The sequence below is a fragment of the Momordica charantia genome (genome assembly GCF_013281855.1).
Source record: "Momordica charantia cultivar OHB3-1 chromosome 8 unlocalized genomic scaffold, Mcharantia_2.0 BLBB01000008.1, whole genome shotgun sequence".
Lineage (NCBI taxonomy): Eukaryota > Viridiplantae > Streptophyta > Magnoliopsida > Cucurbitales > Cucurbitaceae > Momordica > Momordica charantia.
Window position 1 is genome coordinate 20,141,624 of NW_028275166.1, and position 23,226 is coordinate 20,164,849.

The 23,226-nt window shown below is 43.0% G+C and overlaps 1 pseudogene; it reads right to left on the bottom strand.

Annotated features, from left to right (window-relative positions):
- Window positions 1-672: 672 nt before the first annotated feature.
- LOC148209740 (uncharacterized) lies at window positions 673-8,248 on the bottom strand (annotated as a pseudogene).
- Between the last annotated feature and the right edge of the window lie 14,978 nt (window positions 8,249-23,226).

Sequence of the window (23,226 nt, forward strand, 5' to 3'; positions counted from 1 at the left end):
GGATTTATTTTATTGCTAGGCGTGGACCCGAGGAGCGATTTTGTTTTCTTTAGAACTACTTTTATTTTTTTTTATGGATGTTTGTTAAACGCGTCAATGTTGTCGTTGGAGTTTAGGTGTACGATTGTTTTATTTATTTAAGAATTTTAGCCACTGAGGCGGATATGAGATGTCTTTTCTTTTTTTTTTTAATTGCCCACGGAGAGCGAAGTTTCGACAGTTTATAAAATTGATATTTTTGGTGGAATTATGGGAGTCGAAGCTTTATTTTATTTAAATTATTTCCCAGGGAGTTGGTTATCTCGTGTTTAGAGTTAAGGCTAGACAGGTGGATTATTTAGCATTACCTAGGATGGTATATAACATCTTGGGGCGTTACAGTTAAACTAATTAGTTAAATACAAATAAAGATAGAAATAAATTCATTATCCAACATATATTAAAAAAGACGTACTTGGAGGAAAAGATGGAACAGACGGGTTTGCTGGAGGATCATCCTATACGTGTAGTCAGTTCAACCGATCTGTTTGGTCTCGACGTCTCATTTTTCTTGCAAACTTAGACAAAGAACCAATAGTATTATATATAAATGAAACAAATACTTAAAAATAAATCAAGTAGAAAGGTAAATTATCAAACATATACACTAAGATATCATAGTTGGAGGAATACTTATTCGTTATCGTACTCATCATCAAAATCATCTATAATATTAACGGTTGATCCGTCTGTATCGTCTGATTCGTCGTTTATGAATTCATCCTCATTACTCGCATCTATGCTTCTATTGGACTGTTGTTGGATTTCTCGACCCTCAACAGTAGGCTCAACATCATTTCTATACAATGAACTATGTTGAGTGGATTCATCTACTTCAATCCTAGATCCTACTTCTAACAACGATGTTTGGTCATTTCCAATGTCTTCGTGTTTCGGAATATCCCATACGCATTTATTTACAAAATTTTGTACAACTTTCCAATTACTGCCAAGTTTGGGGTCATCCAAATAAAAAATTTATTGAGCTTGACCAGCGAGAACTAACGGATCGTCTGCATACTAATAATTAGATGTATTAATTGACTTAAAACTTAAGTCAACTCGAATTCTGTTCTTCTTAGCATCTGTGTCAAACTATTTGCACTTAAAAAGAATGACACATCTCCCCTTAGCATAATCTAACTCCCACACATCACTCAATACACCATAAAAATTCATCTCATCCTCTTCGTCTCCTCCACATACCATGACTCCGCTATTTTGTGTGGTTGACGACTATCTCGTTCTATATTATGAAAACATAATCCATTTACAATACAACCACTATATGAACGTGCAGCTAATGAGGACCCTAATGCAAGGGAATGAAGATCATCATCTAATTCGCCTTGTTCCTGTAATGTCAAACCTGTTGTGAATCATAACAGAATACTCAGTGATTTTGTTTTGCGTTCATATATACTCGAGTCCTAAAAATCATTATTACCTGAGTTTTGAACCAATCAGGAAACTGTTCACTGTGTCGTTCATATAGGGTAGATAAGTTCTCTCCTGGAAGTCGAATTAATCTCAAATGTTGACTTCCACACCACAAAAGAAGAAGAACACAAAATAAGTGTTATATAGTAACAAAAATGAACTTAGCTAGCATCACTATTCTTAAAATGAACTTAGCATAAGATAAACTTACTCGCAATACGACTCTATCTCTGCATAGTTGTTCAGTACATACAAGTGTGCAACTTTTCTTTCGATTACAAATAGTGTCTTTGAAGTTGACGCCCCCAAAAGTCATGCACTTAGTTTGAACACATCAAAATCTCCACAAATTTTATTACCCGCAATAGTATCATCGTTGCGTTCATCACTGTTGAATTTTGTTTCAATTCCAGTCAGATACAATGAGCAAAAAGTCAACGATTTATTCATGACAATGATTCGGCTATCGAACCCTCAGGTTGAGCTATGTTCTTCTTCTGTGCATATTGTTTTAATGTTCGAAGACTTCTTTCGATGGGGTACATCCAACTATAACTAACTGGCCCAACAATTTTTGCTTCGTATGGCAAGTAAACGACGAGATGTACCATTACATCGAAAAATGCTGGTGGGAATATTCTCTCCAACTTACAAAGTATGACTATAACGTCTGATTGGAATCTATCCAAATCATTGATGCGTATTGTTTTCGCACATATATCACAAAAGAAGTTACACAGCTCAACGATAGTCGTACCCACAAACTTTGGTACGTAAGCTCGAATAGTAACAGGTAAAAGTCGTTGTAGCAAAACATGACAGTCATGAGTTTTCAACCCCGATAGTTTTCCATCATCTACGCTCACACGTTTCGATATGTTTGATACAGATCCACCTGGAAACTTAGCTGATTTCAAAAATTTGCAAAACTTCACCCTTTCAGCAGCAGTCAATAAATACGTTGCATGTGATTTCACAACTTTATTCCCCACTTTTTCTAAATGTAAATCTTTCCGAATATTCAAATCTTCTAAATCCAAACGCGCATTGATCGTGTCTTTTGTTTTCCCATCAATATTTAACAAAGTTCCTACTAGATTGTCACATACGTTCTTCTCAATGTGCATCACGTCTAACTTATGCCTTGACATAAGTTTCGACCAATAAGGAAGTTTGAAGAATATACTTTTTTTCGTCCAGTTTAGATCTCGCTTTCTTTTCTTAGCTTGTTTGGTTGGATTCTTATTAAAAGTTGGAAAATTCAATGTATTTACTTGTTGAAGAATTGCATCTCCATCCATTAACGTTGGTGGAGGTCGTCGTTCTAACTTTCCATCACGTAATCTACTACCACGCCAACTATGATTTTGTGCAAGATAACGTCGATGTCCCATGAAACAAATTTTATTCTTTATTCGAAACGACGTATTATCTTCTTTACAAATGGGACAAGCTTGGTATCCCTTAGTACTCCATCCAGACAAGTCGCCATATGCTGGAAAATTATTAATAGTCCACAAAAGAGCTACGTGTAGTTAAAAGTACTCACCACTTGCACAGTCGTAAGTACGAACCCCAGTATCTCAACTCTTCAATTAATGGCTGCAAGTAAACGTCAATTTCTTTTCCAAGAGACTTCGGCCCAGGAATAAGCAATGATATTAATAAATTAGTTTCCTTCATGCATTTCAAAGGAGGTAAATTGTATGGAATAAGTACAAATGGCCACATGCTGTACAAATTGTTCATAATCCCAAATGGATTAAACCGATCTGAAGCTAGTCCCAAACGAACATTTCGCGAGTCTGAAGCAAATTGAGAAAATGTACTATCTAGATGCTTCCACCCCAAAGCATCAGCTGGATGTCATAACACACCATCTGTCTCAACTCGTTTATCTTTATGCCACCTCATTTCAGAAGCAAAATGTTTTGAAGAAAAAAACTGTTTCAATCTTGGTATCAACGGAAAATGTCGTAAAACTTTTTGGGGGACTTGTGAAGCTTTCCCATTAACTTTTTTATAACGAGACTCACCACGTACTGGAGAACTTTGACATTCATAATATTCTTTTCTGAATAATATACAGTCATACTTGCAAGCATGTATGGACTCATATAAAAGTCATAAATCATGTAGTCACTACAACAATTGTCACCTTCAATGTCAGTTAGTCATTTATAAACAATGTCGGTTGACTAAATGATGTCGGTTTTATAGTGAGGCACCTTATTTTCTGGAAATGTCATATTTGATGTCGGTTAAGAACCGACATTAAAATGTACCAATTAATGTCGGTTAGAAAATGTCATGGTAATACAAGAGAAATAGGCGCGCACGATTTGTTTTAAAATAACATAATTTGGGAATTGAAAAACAACGTCGTTTGCATTTTAAATTAAAACTGACAATAAATACATTATACAATGTCGGTGAAAATCGACATTAAAAGCCCAAAATTAATGTCGGTTAGAAAACGTCATGGTAATAAAATAAAATAGGCGCCTATGTTTCATTTTAAAATAATTTAATTTGGGAATTGAAAAACGACGTCGTTTGCAATTTAAATTAAAACTGACATTAAATACATTATACAATGTCGGTTTAAAACCTACATTAAAAGCCAAATATTTGAACATTCACGAAACGACGTCGTTTTGAACCATTATTTTAAAAACATTACGGTTTTTAACCCTCCAGCCGTAACCTTCTCCTCCAGCCGTAACCTTCTCCTCCAGCCGTAAGTCTTCTCTGTTTTCGTCCAGCCCTCATCTGTTGATTTTCATTTTCGTCGACGTCCAGCGCTATCAGCCGTAAGTTCTCTGCTTTCTTCCACCTTTTTTTTTGTCGATAATTTTTAATTTTGTTTAATCGAAAATACTTTCTTTTATCAAGACCTAACACAGTTTCCCCTTCACCGACCCCAACGAGTTTTTTGTTATTGTACGAATTTCTCCTTCCACATGCTTTTGCAGCATTTGAGCCGTAAGTTAAAGTCTACGAAGGCGCCCCACATTACGCAAAGGTTGTTGCCGTTTTCCAAATACCTTTATTTTACTATCCACGAGGTTAGTACTGTTTTTCAACCTTATTTTATACGTTTACAATCTATTTTAGTTCTATTTTACTCATTTTTTGGTTGTACTTGTGACTCTATACGTAGATTGGGTTATATATTGTTGAGAAATTTTTGTTATTTTTAATTTTACGGTTATTTTAACATTAATGTTAGGTACTTTGAATATTATTTTAGTTATTTTAATTCTTGTTTACTGCTGCGTGTATCTTCAAATTTTGTCCCCTAATCTTTTAATAATTTATAAGTTCATAATTTTAGACAAGGAGTACGTTGGAATGCAAGGAATTCGGAAAAGAAAGAGAATGAACATTGAACACAATAGAGGCAATAAGAATAAGGGCATTGCAATTGCACTGCTTAGAAATCTTAGGATTTGGGAGTTTGAATTAATGAATGAATTAATTAATGAATTAGGTACGGCTACGAGTAGAGGCAATGAAAGCTCAATGGGTGGGAATGGCTGGTGAATTGGTAGATGCTTCCCCATTGGTCTCATTCAAGTGAATTAAGCTTAGAATTTTTTTTGGGTATTTTTGTGTGAGCCACTCTTTCTTCTTCTTCCTTTGCACCTGTCCAAAACTGATCAATTTCACGTCTCTAGCTATAATGACCTTTTGAATAAAATAGAATAAAAGATTTGGCACAATGTAGTGAGTTCAAATATGGATGACGAAAAATATAATGGATGGTTACACTTTTAGTTTTAAATTGTATCCTTATATTATTTGACTGCCAATGTAATCTTATGCATCTTGGGTAATGTCTTTGAATTAACTGGAAGTATATTCTTGTATCTTCTACAGGTTCTTATATTGAAATGTTACAAGTTTCACGATTCTTGTATATTTTACAATATGCTTTAAATGACCATTTGTTCCTTTAACGCAAAGGAAGTTCTCATTAAAAAAAGAAAAGTAGAGACCAAGAGTTAAAAAGAAAAAATAGAGAGAAAGAGAGATGCTCACTTTGATTAAGAGGTGGTGTTATTCCATAATCTCTTGATCTCATTTAAGTTTTTATTATTCTTCAATTTCCAATGTCACTAATATAATTTAACCATATGTCTTAATATTTACCCATATGTTGGCATGTAGTTAATCTTAAATGATGTTGATGATCTTTTACTCCTTATGATAGCTAGGTTTATTATAGGCTTATGTACTATAAACTGTTGCTTATGTTGGGTTTATTATTGTTTGATATAGCGTTTTTTCTTTGTTCTTTATAGATAATTTTTAGTTAAGTTTATTATAGGCTTATGTACTATAAACTGTTGCTTATGTTTATGTTTATTTTTGTTTGATATAGTTTTTTTTTCCTTTTTTCTTTGTAGATAATTTTTTTAGTTAAGTTATTCTATATGGATAAGTCATGGATGAACAAAGATAGAATGTCAATGGAATCTAACTTAGGTGTTGAGAAGTTCATTGAAAATGGACTACGACATTCAAAAGGGTCAAACTGCATATCGTGTCCTTGCTTGAACTTTGCAAATGCAATTCTACAAGAGTTGAACATAGTTAGAGAACACTTATTTATTTATGGTATTGATCAGAGTTATAAATATGGATTTGGCATGGTGAGCAACTACCTAAGGATGAAAGTGGTACTAGTAAAGGAAAAGAAGATTATGATGATGATGGCATAAAGAATACTACTAATATGTTTGAAGCTGCACAAGACTATTTTTCAAATAAGTTTGAAAACTTTGAACAACTATTAAGTGCGACATGTTTAAGATAGTGGACACATCTGAAGTTGCGAAAGAAAGTTATTCCTCACTAGACGAACGTGCAAAAAAGTTGGCTAACATTTTCGCTTTAGGACAAACAAACCAAAAAATAATGATACGTTACAATAGCGGGTAAGAAACAATGTTTTTTAAAACTTGTGGTTGTCATAATTTTGTTATTTTATATTTGTTTCGCTGATGTTAACTTTTTCTTATAAGAATCATTGGACATTATGTGTTGTTGATGTGCATAATAATATGATTTACGTTTTAGACTCTTTGCAACCCTGCTATTAAGGAAGACATTAAATATGTCGTGAATAGGTAAGTATTATCTATATTTTTAGTTTGATACATTAATGTGTAGGATTGGTAACTTTTTTTTTTAAATATATTTAGGGCTCTGAGAATGTTTATGACGCAGAATACTATTACACAAGGTAGAAAAAATCCTACTTAGCTTCTTCGACGGGTAAGTATAACTATATTGCTTTATGTTATTATTTTTTAATAAGTTCTAAAACTTAGCATTTTTATATATGTATATTGCCCATGTCAATCAGGATTGGTAGAGTGTGGATGTTATGTCATGAGGAAAATTCGACAGATAATGCATAATCGAGACACTCCAATACCTAATCTTGTATGTCTTTCATGCACGCTCAAAACACAACTCTACTTTTCATATTCGAATTATATACTTATATTATTTATACTTTATTACATGTAGTTCAATTCAAAAAAGCCGTATACTCAAGCCGAACTTGATGAGGTATAGGATGAATGAGCCAGATTTGTTGCGAACTACGCTTAGTTTGGATTAGATAGTAAATATAGTTTTATCGTTTTAGCCTTTTAATATGTAAAACCTTGAACCATTTATATGTTATTTCAATATGCATTGGTTGTATTTGTGAGCTACTCAACATTTTACTTAGTTTGTTCATTTAACACTTCTTAATATTGTTTACTTAATGAATTAGATATTATAGAAGGATTGCCATGTGTTGTAGTTGCTGAATTTCTGATATCTATTGAAGATGTGTATTAGAATTTCTACTGATTGTATTAGTGGTGTGCTTATGATTGTGTTTGTGATGTGCTGATACAGATCTTTTAATTATTAATTTATTTTGTACGATTGTTTGGCTAGATATATTTTGATACTTTAGGTATTATGGTATGTGGAATATTTTATTCATATTTTTGTTTCGGGTTTTGTAAAAAACAATGTCAGTTAAAACTGACATTGTAGCCAACTGACATTGTAATTATGAACGAAAACAATGTCAGTTATAGAGGAACGATGTCGGATCTATCAATGTCGGTAATTAACTGACATTATATGGACAATCAATGTCGGTCTGGAACTGACATTACAGACCAACCGACATCGTAGGCTACAATGACACCACGGTTAATGTCGGTTGGGAACCGACATTGAAATAACCGACATCGAACATATACACTGTCGGTTTTATTGACGTTAGTTGGCAACCGACATTGTTTGAGAAACGACATTGTATGATACGATAACACCCGGGTTAATGTCGGTTTGAAAATCGACATCTAATATGTATGATGTCAGTTGACAACTGACATTACAAGCCAATTTTGTAGCAGTGAGTCTTCTTTTAGCCTCGTAGGATGTACTAGGTATAGATGCATCAGTCAGAAGTACTTCCTTTAACAACTCAAGTAACATATCAAACGATTTATTACTCCAGTTGTTAATGACCTTAAGATGCATAAGCTTTACTAAAAAAATTTAATGAAGAGAATCGTGTACAACTTGGATACAATTGATTACGTGCTTCATTGAACAACTGCTTGAAAATATTAGACGTGTCTCTTTCACGTTCGTTTGGGGGCGTCTCAAAACAAAATTGTTCCCCTTCTACATTTTCTTCTACAACAGGGCATTGTAAATCATTGAGAAGACTAGACATCTCACCATCCTCATTATTCATAACATTGGACTCTACTTAATTGATTATACGAAGAAGTTTCATGTCTTGTATAACTACTTAAAGAGGTTGGTTCTTCTCCATGGTATATCCATTGAGTATATGAATGTGATATTCCATTTATAAACAAATGACTTTCTATTTTTCCTGTATTGTTGACATGAAGTTTTGCCTGTTCTATGAACTGTTTTACTCCTTCTACGTACTCGGGCGAGAATCTATCTCTAACCTTAATCCAATCCTTATTCATTCTCAATGATGATAGTGTTAAAAGAATCCTCAATTCAGTATCAATGGGCAATGTTGAATCCTAAGAGAAGGAGACAAAAGATTAGAATCTTTTGTCATCACCATTAGGATATTTTGAAAAGAGGATATGGGTGGTCATAATGAAGGTTGTTGTAAAAAATAGGAGACTTTGAAAGTATTATTGAGATCTTAGATATGTCTCTAAAATATAGGCAGTAAGAAAAGAACTAAACTAGCTAAAATACAACTCAAATCTATTTCGATCACCTAGATATTTCAATGCTTTGCATATCGTTTTTAAAAGTTTCTTAAAATGTAAACTAAATTTTGAAAATTAAATTTGCTTAAGTACCTATTAATTAAACCATCACGCTGACCATCAAAATATTTCATACTTTACGTACAAAACTAATAAATAAAATCAATCAAAGCAACATCGGCATAACAAACAAAATAACGAATTCAGAAATAAAATCAGCACACGGCTAAATAAAATAGTTCATATTTACAAAATCAATAAATTAAATCAAACAAACAGAATTTTAACATGCTCACAACTTAATTAATAAATTCACAATCACAATAAACTCAAAGTCAAGCTTACGATTCCAACCTAACAAAACCTCACTAATTATTTGGACACTTGAATAGAAATCAACATAAACTCACTTAAAAAAATTGTCATAATTAAAATTCCCAAATTTTAGAAACACGAATACACACAAAAAGAATCCTAAAATTCCCAATTTTTAAAATAAATATCCAAAATCTTCAAAACTTTGAAGTAACACAATCTACAAACTAATTCCTCTAAACAACCACCCTCAAAATAAAATTCATCTTTCCCTATTAACAAAATAAAGTTTCAAAATCATAAAATTTTCTAAAATACAAACTCAAACTAATTTTCCAACTAAATCTATTAACATTAGCTCAAAATCAATAACCCATATCAAAATCAAGCTAAAATCAAAATAAATATCACGGTTTCACAAATGCAATCCATATAAAACATCAATATAATTTACATGCTTAGTTAAACCCTATAACTCTACCAAAAAATCTCTATCAAAAAATAAAATAACAATCATAAATCAAACATTATACATAAAATTAAAAAAAAGGGAGAATAGACCTTCGGCGATTTGATCAGAGGTGGTGGCGTCAGAAACCGGTGGCTTCGGGGCGGCGGCTTCAGCATGGCGAGAGGTGTCGGCCGGCGGCTTCGGAACGGCTAGCGGCAGAAGAGGAAGGGCGGAGGAGGAAGGGTGAAAGAGGAAGGGCGAAGGCGGGACGAGGAGGGGCGACTGGACGAGGAGCGACGGCGGAGTGGCGAGACAGCAGCGAGATGGCGGCTGGACGAGGAAGGGTGGCCGGCGGTGGAGCTGAAGAGGCGAAGGTGTGTTGGGCGGCGGGGGGATTGAAATCAAAAGATGAACATGTGAGGACGCATGGGGGGGTGGGTTTCAATTGAGGGTGGGCGGAGAAAACAATGTTTTTTTCGGGACTTTTGGTGACGACCACCCCGTCACTAAAGACTAGTGAAAAAATTGGGCAGGCCAACATTATATTTTGTCGCCAAAGATTACTTTTAGCGACGACTTTTTGTCTCGTCGCTAAAAGCTAAATCTTCGGTGACGGTACTTGTTTATGCAAAGATGTGCACAACAGTGTGTTCCAGATTGCAGCTCGAACTCGACCTCCGGACCGACCTGAACGCTTAGGCGGACCTGCACAAAAAGGTGAGCACTCCGACGATCAAGTCAGTATAGGTCGGATTCCCAGTTTAGTTCGAGGCCAGAAATCATCGTACATGATCGGGGAGTGAGGCCCTCTATTTATGGGTGGTAGTCCCGCTAATCTCGCGACGGTTACATTCGGTAATCTCGGGGCCGTCGGTTACACCCGGTAATCTCGGGACCGACGGTTACACCCGATAATCACGCCGCAGACAGTTGCTCACATCGGCCCCTACCAAGCTCCCCGATAGGTCAGACCTGGGCCAGGTTCACCTCGGCCCTCATACTTAGCATTTGTCGACGTTAGTGGCGGCCATCTCGACTATCCGAGCTGGGCATGACTCATGAGCCATCTTGGAGCACCAATAGGGGTCCTCCACGTGTCCAGGGTATTCCCTTCCCCAAACATTGGCCCCCTCTCTGTCTGTTCCGATCTCGACCTGGCAGAGAAGTTCATTCGACTTGCTTTGGACACGTGGCGACTTCCTATTCGTGGGAAAATACAACCGTCGCGGAAGATTTATCGTCGGAATATTCAAATATTCCGACGCTTCGGATCTCAGGGAGGATCCTAGCCGCTCGTTGATTACACGTGTACGGTGGGGAAATTCTTCCGACGGGCTATAAATGCGCCCAATCCTTCAGGTCATACCTTACGTTCCCTGAATTCTTGGAGTTCGATCTGAAGGCAGCTCGAACCCTTGGTAGGTCGGTCTCTTCCCTCTCTCTTTCGAACGTAGTTGCCATGTCGTCCTCTTTTAGCAGCAACTTAGGATCCGATTTAGCTCGTAGGTTAGAGTCCGAGCTCGAGGAGATAGAAAACTTTAGATTCTCCGATGACGGGGAGGATAGTGACGCCTCCACTTCAGGTTAAGGTTTGGAATACCCTTCTAGGATACCTGAGCACTACCTCGGATCCCTTCGTAGGGGGTTCGCTATCCCTGAGAACATCCTCCTCAGGCTTCCGGAGGAGGGGGAGAGAGCTGACAATCCTCTAGAGGGATGGGTCACTCTCTACTTCAAAATGTTTGAGTACGGCCTCAGACTTCCCCTTCACCCTTTTGTCCAAGAATTTCTCTTCCGGACTGGATTGGCTCCGGCTCAAGTGGCCCCCAATGGGTGGGGTGTCATTTTCGCTTTGGCCATCCTTTTTTGGCTACGAGCTCGGGATAGTGAGGAGGTCGAGCTGTTGGACGTAGACCAGCTCCTCGCGTGCTTCGAAGCGAAAAGGATAGCTAAGAAGCCTGGTCGGATCTATATGTGTGCAAGGAAAGGCGCAGGCGGTATAGTTAAGGGGCCGACCACCATCAAGGGATGGGTGAGGAAGTGGTTCTACGCTTCCAGGGAATGGCTCGGAAAGGACGAGTCAGGTCGTTCCTTCTTTGACGTCCCCACTAGGTTTGGGAACCTAGGTACGGAGTAGTTCTTGCTTTTCGTAATTTTCTTCTGTCATTCAGGTCTAACTCGGATTTTGTCTTCGTGCAGTTTCAATCCGACCAGTCCCCGAGCTTACGCAAGCCTCCTTCGACACGCTGAAATACTACAAGGAGCGCTTTCCGAGGGGTAGGAAGGTCGGTACCCTGGTGACCGACGAGCTGCTGCTTGAATCTGGGCTGCTAGATTACAACCCTGCAGTTCGTCCCATTGAATCCTCAAGGCCGAACTCTGAACTTGGTATGTCGAGCTTGCCTCACCCCTTTTTCCTCTAACCTTGTGATGACCCCTATTTTTATTTTGCAGCCATGGTTTGCGGGTTTGTAAGCAGCGTGAAGCGCAAGTCCAAGGGCCGAGCCCATGCTCTTGAGGTCGCCCAGAGTTCGAAACCTACCACTCCTGCCGTGGCAGGGCCTGCCTCGGAAGATCCAGCACCAGTGGTCGAGCTGGAGTCTTCTGGGGGTCCCTCGAGGGAGAAGCGCCCCAGGGATCAGACCAAGGCGGTGGACGCCCCGCCTTTGGGCGAGGAGGTGAGAGAGGAAGCCCCTCTGAAGCGAAGAAGGAAGAAAAAGAAGGCGATCTCCCCCTCGGAGGTCGGAGCTTGCAGGGTCTTACCTGCAAGTTTCGCAGATCGGGTGGACGACCCTGCGGCCAGGATGGGCGGGACGTCCGACGTGACGGCACGGTTCAGAGTTGAGCCGTCAAGTTCAGGGGTGAGGGACTTGGTGTCCCGCATCTCAGCTGCAAGTTTGGACCGCTGCCTAAGGAGAGCGTCCAAATTTGTGAGCGACCCTAGGTCCGTTCTGTAGACGACCATCGACTACGCCGCCGAGGTAAGACTAGTGTCCCCATTTTTGCTTAATTTCGCCCAACAGGTAATTCGGTCTAATTTTTTCCTTGTACCGTTTCTCAGCCGTTCGTTGCTTCCATTCAATCGGCTCTGGCTGTAAAGGCCGAGCTGGATGGGAGGGAAGTTCTGGCAGCGAGGGAGAAATAGGAGTTCTCTGCTGCCTTGGAGGCTGCTTCCTCCACCATGAAGGATGAGCTGCTGAAGGCTCACTCTGAGGTGGAGATTTTGAAGGTCGGAGTCCCAGGCCGAGCTGCTGAAGAAGGAAGAGGACAGGCGCAAGGCCCAACTCCGAGCTGCCCACGCTATCACCAGGGGCTTGGAGAAGGAGAAGTTCCAGCTCCCGAAGGAGAAGGACGACATGCTCCAGGCACTTGAAGCGAAGGATAAGGAGCTGGAACATGCGACTGCCGAGCTGGAGACGGCGAAGGCGCGTCTCAGCAATGGAGTCCTATTGGAGGAATCGTTTAGGCAACATCCTGACTTCGATGGATTTGCCAAAGACTTTTCTGACGCGGGCTTCAACTTCCTCATGAAGGGCATTGCTTCCGACATGCCCGACCTTCAGATCGATCTCAGCGGTCTGAAAAGGAGGTATGCCGAGAAGTGGGCGTCTGGGCCTGGCGGCACCCCTGGCCCCCAAGCGTTGGTGGATCAGTATGTCAGAGATCTGGACTCTTACTACTCCGATCCCGAAGAGGACCAGGTCGGCTCCACTCAAGAGGGCGCTCCTCAAGCAGGCTCTTAGGCGACCACCCTTCACGAGGCTTTTCGCTGTTCTTCCTCCCTTTTCTTTTGTTTTCTGTTTGTCAGGGCAGAGCTGCAAGGTCTATATGCCTTGGCTCTACTCTCCATTAATAAAGAAGCTTTGTTCGATTCTACTTTGGTGTCGGCAACATCTTTCATTTCTTTGCCTTTTCCTTGAACAGCAGCCAATGTCACCTCGCACCTCTTACCTTTGAGGCCGCGCCTTCAGTTAAAATAGTTGTAAGTTTGAGTTTGAATCTCTTAATGTTCAATACATTGCACCAACTCTAGATTTTTAACATTTCACCCTTAACTTAAAAAAGGTTAAAAGGCTAAAATCTTAAGTCTGTAGCTATTCTTCATATCGTTCCTCGTACCCCCAAGTTCGGAGGCTTGATCATTTTGAACTTTTCACATCGCCCCTTTGCCTTGAAGGTTTGAATTTTAAGTTCGTCAGTGGTTTTTAAGTTCGTCAGTGGTTTTTGCATCGCACCTCGTACCCTTAGGCTTCCCTTAGGCTTCGGAGGATTGAATTTGAACCAACTGCTGGAATGTGATCGCGTGGGAGTCCGTGGCCCCCATTTAATTTCTGGTCGAACTCGGAAACATGAAATTAAATCATCACATTTATTCCGATCATAATTCTTTTGGAACAGTCGTTACAGATTGATTGAAAATCCTTTTGGCATTTCAAGGATAATAACGCTTCAGGTGTTCCGCGTTCCACGGGTGTGCGAGGACATCTCCTTTCAGATCGGCGAATATGTACGTCCCAGGTCGGACTATGCCCTTGATCTCAAATGGGCCCTCCCAGGCCGGATCAAGGGCACCCACATGCGTTTGGACCCTCCTTAAGACCAGATGTCCGACCTGAAAGGCCCGAGGTCGAACGCGGGCATTGTAATGTCTGGCCATTCTGCCCTGATATTCCGCCAGGCGTAGCTGGGCCATTGCTCTTCTTTCTTCCAACAAGTCGAGGTTGAGGAGCAGCTCATCCTCATTTGTCGTAGGCTCGTAATGCTCTACTCTATCAGATGGCATGCCGATCTCAACTGGGACTACAGCTTCGAAGCCGAAGGCCAGGGAGAACGGGGTCTCACCCGTCGACTCTCGTTGGGTGGTCCGGTACGACCATAGAACCTCTGGTAGCTCCTCGGCCCACCTGCCTTTCTTGGAGTCCAGTCTAAGTTTGATGCCTCGCTTGATGATCTTGTTGACTGCCTCCACCTGCCCATTTGCTTGCGGATGTGCGGGGGACGAGCTAAGATGACTTATGCCAAGTTTGCTGCAAAAGTCTTTGAACTTGGCGTTGTCAAACTGCTTCCCATTGTTTGTCACTATGGCCTGCGGTATACCAAAGCGACATATGATATTCGTCCATACGAAGGACGTGACCCTGGATTCCGTTATGTGGGAGAGCGCTTCGGCCTCGGCCCACTTGGTGAAGTAATCCACAGCAACCGTAGCGAACTTGGTCTGGCCCTTGCCCAAAGGGAAAGGACCAATGATATCTACCCCCCACTGCGCGAATGGCCACGGGGCCGAGATGGGGGTGAGCAGCTCGGGAGGTTGGTGGATTATGGTTCCGTAGCGTTGGCAATTGTCGCAAGTTCTAACGAACTTCTTGGCGTCCTGGCTGAGGGTCGGCCAATAGTATCCTTGTCGGACCACTTTGGCTGACAGTGACCGGGCGCCTGAGTGATTGCCGCACACTCCTTCGTGGATCTCTCTGAGGACGTACAGGCCCTCTTCAGGGGTTAGGCATCTCAATAGAGGCAGGGAAAAGCCACGTCGGTACAATGCCCCATCTCGGACCACGAACCGAGCTGCCCGCCTTGCCAACTTTCTGCGCTCCTTGGGGTCTTGTGGTGAGTTGCCCCTAATGAAGTCCGCGATCGGGTCCATCCATGAGGATTCTGGAGCGTCGATCTCTATCAGATCTGGCTCTAAGATCGAGGGATTATCGAGGATCTCGACGGGGACCGACCTGGCCAGGTCGGTCTTGTACGCCGATGCTAACTTGGCCAAGGCGTCAGCATTAGAATTTTCTGCTCGCAGAATCCGGCTTACTTCGTAAGTTCGAAACTGGGCGAGGTGCGATCTGACCTTGCCCAAATACTTCTCCATTCGGGTGTCTTTGGCTTGATACTCGTCCTTGATCTGGCTCGCAACCAGCTGGGAGTCACTGAAGACCTTAACACAAGAGGCCCCCAATGCTCGAGCGATTCGCAGGCCGTCAATAAATGTTTCATACTCAGCCTCGTTGTTAGAAGTCCGGAAGCTGAACCGCAAGGCATACTCAAATCGCTCGCCCCCTGGTCCGAGCAAGAGGACCCCGGCTCCGCACCCCTTCTCATTGGAGGATCCGTCGACATAGACTGTCCAAGGTAGGTCGGACTCGCTCAGCTCGGAAGGTGGTGTGAGCTCGGCTATGAAATCTGCCGCTGCTTGTCCTTTCAACGCAGTTCTGGGTTCGAACTGGATGTCGTACTCACTTAGCTCTATTGCCCACTTCATTAGGCGTCCAGAAGTTTCCGGCTTATGGAAGATGCTTTTTAGGGGCAAGTTAGTGAGCACCACCACCGTATGGGCTTGGAAGTATGGTCTGAGCCGTCGGGCCAAAGTGACCAAAGCGAGAGCCAACTTCTCCATCTGAGGGTACCTAGTCTCGGCTTCGGTCATAGCCTGGCTCGTGTAGTAGACCGGGTTTTGCCGCGCTTCCTCTTGCCTGATTAGGACCGAGCTGACGGCACTGTCAGACACTGCTAAGTACAATTGGAGCTTGTCCCCCGGCATGGGCTTGGCGAGCAAAGGTGCCGAACAGAGGTAGCTCTTCAATTGCTGAAACGTTTGCTCGCACTCCGCTGTCCATTCAAACGGCCCATTCTTTCGTAGGATTTTGAAGAAAGGAAGGCACTTATCTGTCGCTCTTGAAACAAACCGGCTCAGGGCCGCAACCCTGCCATTGAGACACTGAAGCTGCCTCAGCGTCTTCGGTGCCTCCATCTCGGTCACGGCATTAATCTTTTCGGGGTTGGCCTTGATTCCCCGGTTATTCACTATGAAGCCGAGGAATTTTTCCGAGGAGACTCCAAAGGCACACTTAGCAGGGTTGAGCTTCATTTGATATGCCTTCAGAACCTCGAAGGCTTCGGCCAGGTCGGAGAGATGCGACTTAGACTGCTTGCTCTTGACAAGCATGTCGTCCACATGCACTTCCATATTCCGGCCGATCTGCTTGACGAACATTTTGTTCACCATTCTCTGGTAGGTCGCTCCTGCGTTCTTTAACCCGAAGGGCATGACCTTGTAGCAGTACAAACCTTGGTCTGTTATGAAAGCGGTATGACCTTCATCTGGGACATGCATCTTGATTTGGTTGTACCCAGAGTAGGCGTCCATGAAGGTGAGCAGTTCGTGCCCGGCTGTGGCGTCCACGAGCTGATCAATCCTCGGCAGTGGGAAGCAATCTTTCGGGCATGCCTTATTTAAGTTCGTAAAATCTACGCACATTATCCACTTGCCGTTAGATATTTTAACTAATACAACATTGGAGAGCCACTCGGGATACGAAATTTCTCTTATGTATTCAGCTTTCAAAAGTTTGTTAACTTCCTCAACAATTACATCACTCCTCGACTTGTTTATAGGTCTTCTCTTTTGTTTCACAGGTCGGAATGATGGATCTATGCTGAGGCGATGCGTCATAATTCGCGGGTCAATGCCAGGCATGTCCTCATGGGACCACGCAAAGACGTCCGAGTTGGACCTGAGGAAGTGGATTAGCTCCTCTCTGTCGGTGGCCCCCAGCTTGGTTCCTATGCTTACCTGCTTCTTGGGACTAAGCAGAGGAACAAGCTCGAGCTCCTCAGTGGGTGCGGCAAACTCCTTCCTCGGCAGGTCGGCCTCGAACTCGAGCGGCCCATCCCTGCCGGCGAGAGTTTCGAGGGCGCTGACCGATGAGCCTTTGAGTGCGGAGGCATAACACTCCCTCGAAGCGGCCTGTTCTCCTCGGACCGTGCCCACGCCATTGGGGGTGGGATACTTCAAAACTTGATGAAGTGTTGAGGGAATGGCCCGAAATGAGTGGATAATGGGTCGCCCAAAGATGGCGTTATAGGCCGATCTACCGTCAATTACCACGAACTCGGCCATTTGAGTGACCCGAGTTTGGTCCTACCCCAGCGTGACCGGCAAGTCGATGCAACCCTCTGGGATGACCGATTCTCCAGAGAACCCAACCAGCGGTGTCGGGCTCCTCTTCAATTGCGACCTCGTCCATCCCAAGGCGAGGTAGGTCGGTAAAGACAGGATGTTAGCAGATGCGCCCCCGTCTACCAGCACTCTCCTAACCACCACATGATCAATCAAGGGAGCAATCACAAGTGCATCATTGTGGGGCAGGTGGACCTCCTCCAAGTCTGCACCGTCGAAGGTGATTGGGCAGGTCGGCCCCTGCCCCCCTGATGATGCACACCTCGCGCCTGGCTGCACGGGCTAACTCCTTTCTTTTATGTCTGGACTGACCCCCGCTTGGCCCTCCAAAAATGGTATTGATGACCGCAGGTCGGTCGGTGCGTCGGGGTGGCATCCTTGAACGCTTTCGCTCTTCCTTTTTCTCTGCTGAGCTGGTCCTGCGCTTTCCCACAAACTTCTTGAAGTAGACGTCTTGAATTAGATCCTCAATTTGGCGCTTCAACTCCCAGCAGTCCGACGTGTTGTGGCCGTGCTCCCGATGGAAGCGGCAATACTTGTCCTCGTTGCGCCTCTCTGGGGCTCCTCGAAGTTTCTCAGGACGCTTGAGTAGTTTTTCCATTCCAGACTCCTCGATGTTCGTTAGGATCTCGGAAATTGGAATCGTGGTCGGGGTGAAGCGCTCGTAAGGTCGGCTCCTGGTAGGTTCGCTCTCCGCCCTTCGATACTCAGCTTGGCCGCTGGAAAAGGATCCCTTGTCCTTGGACTTGGGATCTGCCCTTTCTACATCCTTTCCACTTCTGCCCCGGCCGATCTTTCGCTCCGGTCGGCCGGTTTTGGTTCGGAGGAGCTCCTGTCCATCGATGACTTTCTTCGCCTTCTGAAGCACCTCGGCGAAGGTGGCCGGGGCCTCCTCTCCAAGTTTCACCGTGAGGGCTTCGTCGGCTAGACCGGTGAGGAAATAGCACATGGCTGAGTCATCGGAGCAGTGTGCAACCTTCAACTGCTCCTCCTGGAATCTGGTGACATACTCCCGCAGCGTCTCACCCTCCTTCTGCCTGATGGTGGCGAGATGGGTCGCTGTCTTTTTGTCATATTGCCGAGAAGAGAACTGGGCGAGGAACTCCCTTCTCAGTTGAGAGTAGGTCGAGATCGACCTGGCTGGCAGTCTCCGATACCACAATCGCGCGCTGCCAGTAAGCGCGATCTCAAAGGCGCGGCATTTGATTGCGTCTGATGCCGCTTGGAAGTCCATGAGGCCTTCAAAGACCTCAACATAGTTCTTGGGGTCCTTCGTCCCATCATAAGGCTTCACGGTAGGAGCTTTGAACTTCGGAGGGATTGGTGCTTCCAAAACGTCCGAGGTGAAAGGCGATTCTCCCAAGTCGCCATCGTTCAGTGAGTCGTCTTTTTGCTCACACTTGGCCTTTAAGGCCTCCACCTGAGCATCGAGCTCCCCCCTCAGCTGGTCGAACTCCTCCCTTGTGATTATCCCTGCGGGATTGTAAGAGGATTCAGCCTGCTGGTTGGAGCTCCTGTGTGAGCGGGATGGCGACTGCCCTTTTCGGAGAGACGAGCCTCTCTTTCTGTTGAGATGCTCACGGAGGTCTCCCCTCTGGCGAGTGTACCCCTCGCTCTCGTTGTCTTCGGGACGTTCCTCCTCGGCTGGGCCGAGGTGGGAACCCCTTTGCTCGCGTACGTCCACGCGCGTCACTCGATTTTCAAATCGGGACCCTGCGCCTGCAGCTAGTATCATTTCGTTATACATTTCCTCCATGGACCGCATTTGTGTGCGCATTGCCTCCATCTCTCTCTGGAGTGCATCAAAGTTCTCACTTGTTGGAGCCAGGGCTGGACCCCGGGCGCCCTTCTTAGAGGTCCCACCTCGGCCACGGGTGGCCTTGGACGTCCTCGGGTGCGCAGGCGGTAGGACAGGCGCGGTGATCCGTGCCGACCTGCGGAGGGGTTCTGTTGCGAGGCCGTCGTGACCTTGCCCCTCTACCGCTGCTGCTCCGACCTCCCTCTGGTGGGCATTGCTGGCAGCTAAGGTCCTCCGATCCGCCGTATTGGTCGAGTTTGCGGGTTGAACCATTTACGCTCGCGTAATGGTTTAAAAAGATTGGAATGACTTAGATTGTCAGTCCCCACAGACGGCGCCAAATGTTTATGCAAAGATGTACACAACAGTGTGTTCCAGATTGCAGCTCGAACTCAGCCTCCGGACCGACCTGAATGCTTGGGCGGACCTGCACAAAAAGGTGAGCACTCCGACGATCAAGTCAGTATAGGTCGGATTCCCAGTTTAGTTCGAGGCCAGAAATCATCGTACCTGATCGGGGAGTGAGGTCCTCTACTTATGGGTGGTAGTCCCGCTAATCTCGCGACGGTTACATTCGGTAATCTCGGGACCGTCGGTTACACCCGGTAATCTCGGGACCGACGGTTACGCCCGATAATCACGCCGCAGACAGTTGCTCACATCGGCCCCTACCGAGCTCCCCGGTAGGTCAGACCTGGGCCAGGTTCACCTCGGCCCTCATACTTAGCATTTGTCGACGTTAGTGACGGCCATCTCGGCTATCCGAGCTGGGCATGACTCATGAGCCATCTTGGAGCACCTCCACGTGTTCAGGGTATTCCCTTCCCCAAACAGTACTTTTGGCGACACAAGGATTTTCGTCGACAAAAGTCATCTTTTGCTACGAAAGTGCATGTCGTCGCCAAAAGTATTGACTTATGGCGACGAAATCGTGGGCCGTCGCCAAAAGTCAACACTGGCGACGACTTGCACTTTCGTCACCAAAGATAGCTTTTGGCGATGAAAATCCTTGAGTCGCCAAAAGTACTGTCTACGAAGGCTTAATTTTGACTAATGTTCAAGACGGAATTAAAAAAAAAAAAAAAAAAGCAAACTCAGCATTCACCAAATGCCCAATGCACCCAAGACATTAAACTCACCGAAATTAATTAAAAAAACATGGACTCAAAGTGAAATTCCCTCACAAATCTCACACATGCATAACATCACAAGGTGGGAGTTTATATAGACTTTCAAAGCTTTCCATTTATTTTAGACGAACCAATTCTGACCACTTTTAGTTTTAATCATGTTTCTAAGAAATGGAAATTATTGTCTAATATCTAAAATGAAGAGAAATTTGCGGTAGAGAGCAAAACTGGAAACCTGCACGAAATTGGGACAACCTTAGCACTGGGTACTGGGTGGAGTATATGTGATAGTTATTTGAAGAGTTTTTCATTGTTTTGTTTTGTTTTTTGTTTTTCCAATTTGCAGGAGATGAAGGCTAAGGCTGGTGGGGATAAGAATGAGGAGCATCCAATTGAGAGTAAGGAACCTCCCTTTGGGTCACGTTCCTATTGGTTAGGCTATGAGTCATCTGTAGGTCCCTCTATGCTATCGTTGTATATGTTTTATCCCCATATATATTAACACGTTTTATAATCTTCGATTGCAAGTTTGATTCTTATATTCTCGAGATTTTATTTCATGAATCCTTGAATTTTAAGAAATGTTTAATAAACTTTCGACACGGTGTCTAATGGAATTTTAACATATGTAAAAATCTTTAACTTGATGTCATTCATTAGACATTAAAAAAACAACCAAGCATATATTAGACACAAAATTGAATTTTTCATCTCATGAATATCTAACCTTTCAATTTTGTTTGTAGTATTGCTCTAGATTTTAGAAAAATAAAATTGAATGTTAAATGACCTATTAGATATTTTTTCAAAGCATACAATGCTATAGATTTAGATAGTCTATGTGAGTTTAGGTGGCATACAATTTAGTAAAACTTTGTCTCGGACAGGTTTGGGTAAGCCTAGATTTAAGAAGCATGTGTTCGGTGTTAAGGATCCTACATTGAAAAGATAATAGACCTAACAAAAGTTTATAATATACTTACTGCTTCTCTCATTGTCAATTGTTTCAACCATGAATTTTGATATGGTATAAGAGCCCAACATGCTCAAAAATCAGAGTGGCCAAACTAGTTATGGAAGAACCTGGCTCATCTCTTACGGCTTCTCGTCGGCCAGGTCGGCGTGCCTCCCTTGGTTGCTCGACACGTGGCAGTCCACTTTTGCCTCTCATAATATCAGTCCCCAATTTGCGAGTTTGGGTGCCTTTTTCCAGCATCACAAAGGACTATCAATGTCCCCACGTGGAGTCTTGGGATCATCGCGCCTTAGGACATGCAACACATTCAAAGGGTCGTGACATTTCCTTTGAGCGCTAGTGGGGGAGGTTTGCAGAGGCAAAGCCACTTTGATTCGATCGATACACAGTTGAGTAGGCCGATCGAATGCTACAGGTGTGGGAGCGATCTAGGTCAGAAAAGACTAAGACGGCGTCTGGCGCCTGACATATAGGTAGCAAGAGGGCACTTATGCCCTGACGATGGGGCCTTATGGGGAAGGGTCCAGCCCAATAGGAACAGCACACACCCCACTTCGGGCCGTCCATTACGCCTTACATCATGTCGCTTTCTTTCATTTAAATGTCTTCTTCTTCAACCTCTGTGTTTGTGCATAACTGATCTAGTCCCTAACCCGTAAAATGGCTAGGACTAGGATTAATCCTGCTGTGGGTGGAACAGGCTATTATTGCGAAAATCGGTGAATACAACCAACTATCATTAAGAATTCAATGTCTCATCTCTCGCTGATGAACTATCGGATGGGGCAGTGTCATCATCCGCGAGGGAAACATCAAATGTAGAATCCAAGTGTACGGAACTATTCCTTACCCAACTTAGGTTCAGGTACTGGCGAATGTTGAGATGCGCCTATCCCAAGGGTGAGACCATTAACTCACATTACTCGTGCACTTGAACGGGAGCCATAACTCACATTACTCATACCTCATATTGTTGGAATTTAACATAATCGATTTGAAATTAATTTGCACATAACATTCTTAATTTTGCTAAAAAACAGCACCTAAAAATATTAGGTTAAGAAAAAAAAAACTGCAACCAAAATCATACTTTCAGCCCATATAACAGAACTAAAATCAGTCTCAAAATTGTTAAATGTCACACCGAAAACAGTTCCAAAGTCGTTCAATTTTCAACCCATAAATGCATTGAAAACAGTCCAAAAAAAGTTCAATTTTCAGTCCCATGAAATCACCGAAAGACGGTCCAAAATGTTCAATTTTACACTGAAATTCACACGCAAAATATCCTAATAGAAATCTACCAAGATGCAAAAAAAACAAAGATTTCCACCCACCTTACTCGCTTGTAGTGGGAATATCCATCGAATGGAGGAACAAAAGGTCTGAACGTCTCAAAGTTGATAAAAAAGGTATGGAGGTGGATGGTGGCTGGTTTTTTAGTGAGAGAAGGAATTGAAAGAGGCTAAGGTAAAAGGTAAACGAGGAGAGAGTGTGAGTTGTTGGGTCAAAGTAAAATTAATTCTAGCGAAATAAGAATTCCATCTTTCCTTTCTTCCAGTTTCATGCGGGGAACCCCTCTCTATATAGGACTAACCATTTAAATTTTAGATTTTGCAAATCTTTAACTGAATATTTTTTTTTTTGGGATAAAAATTGCAAAACCTTAACTAAAAATCTAAAAAAAAAATTGATATTCTGTTAAAATTTGAAAAAATCTTACCCGAAAATCTATTTAAATTTCAAACTTCAAATCTCATGTTTTTTTTTTAATATTTCCTTTTCTCTTTTAAAACGGTTTTAGATATATAAAATTGAGCCAAACCAAATACGT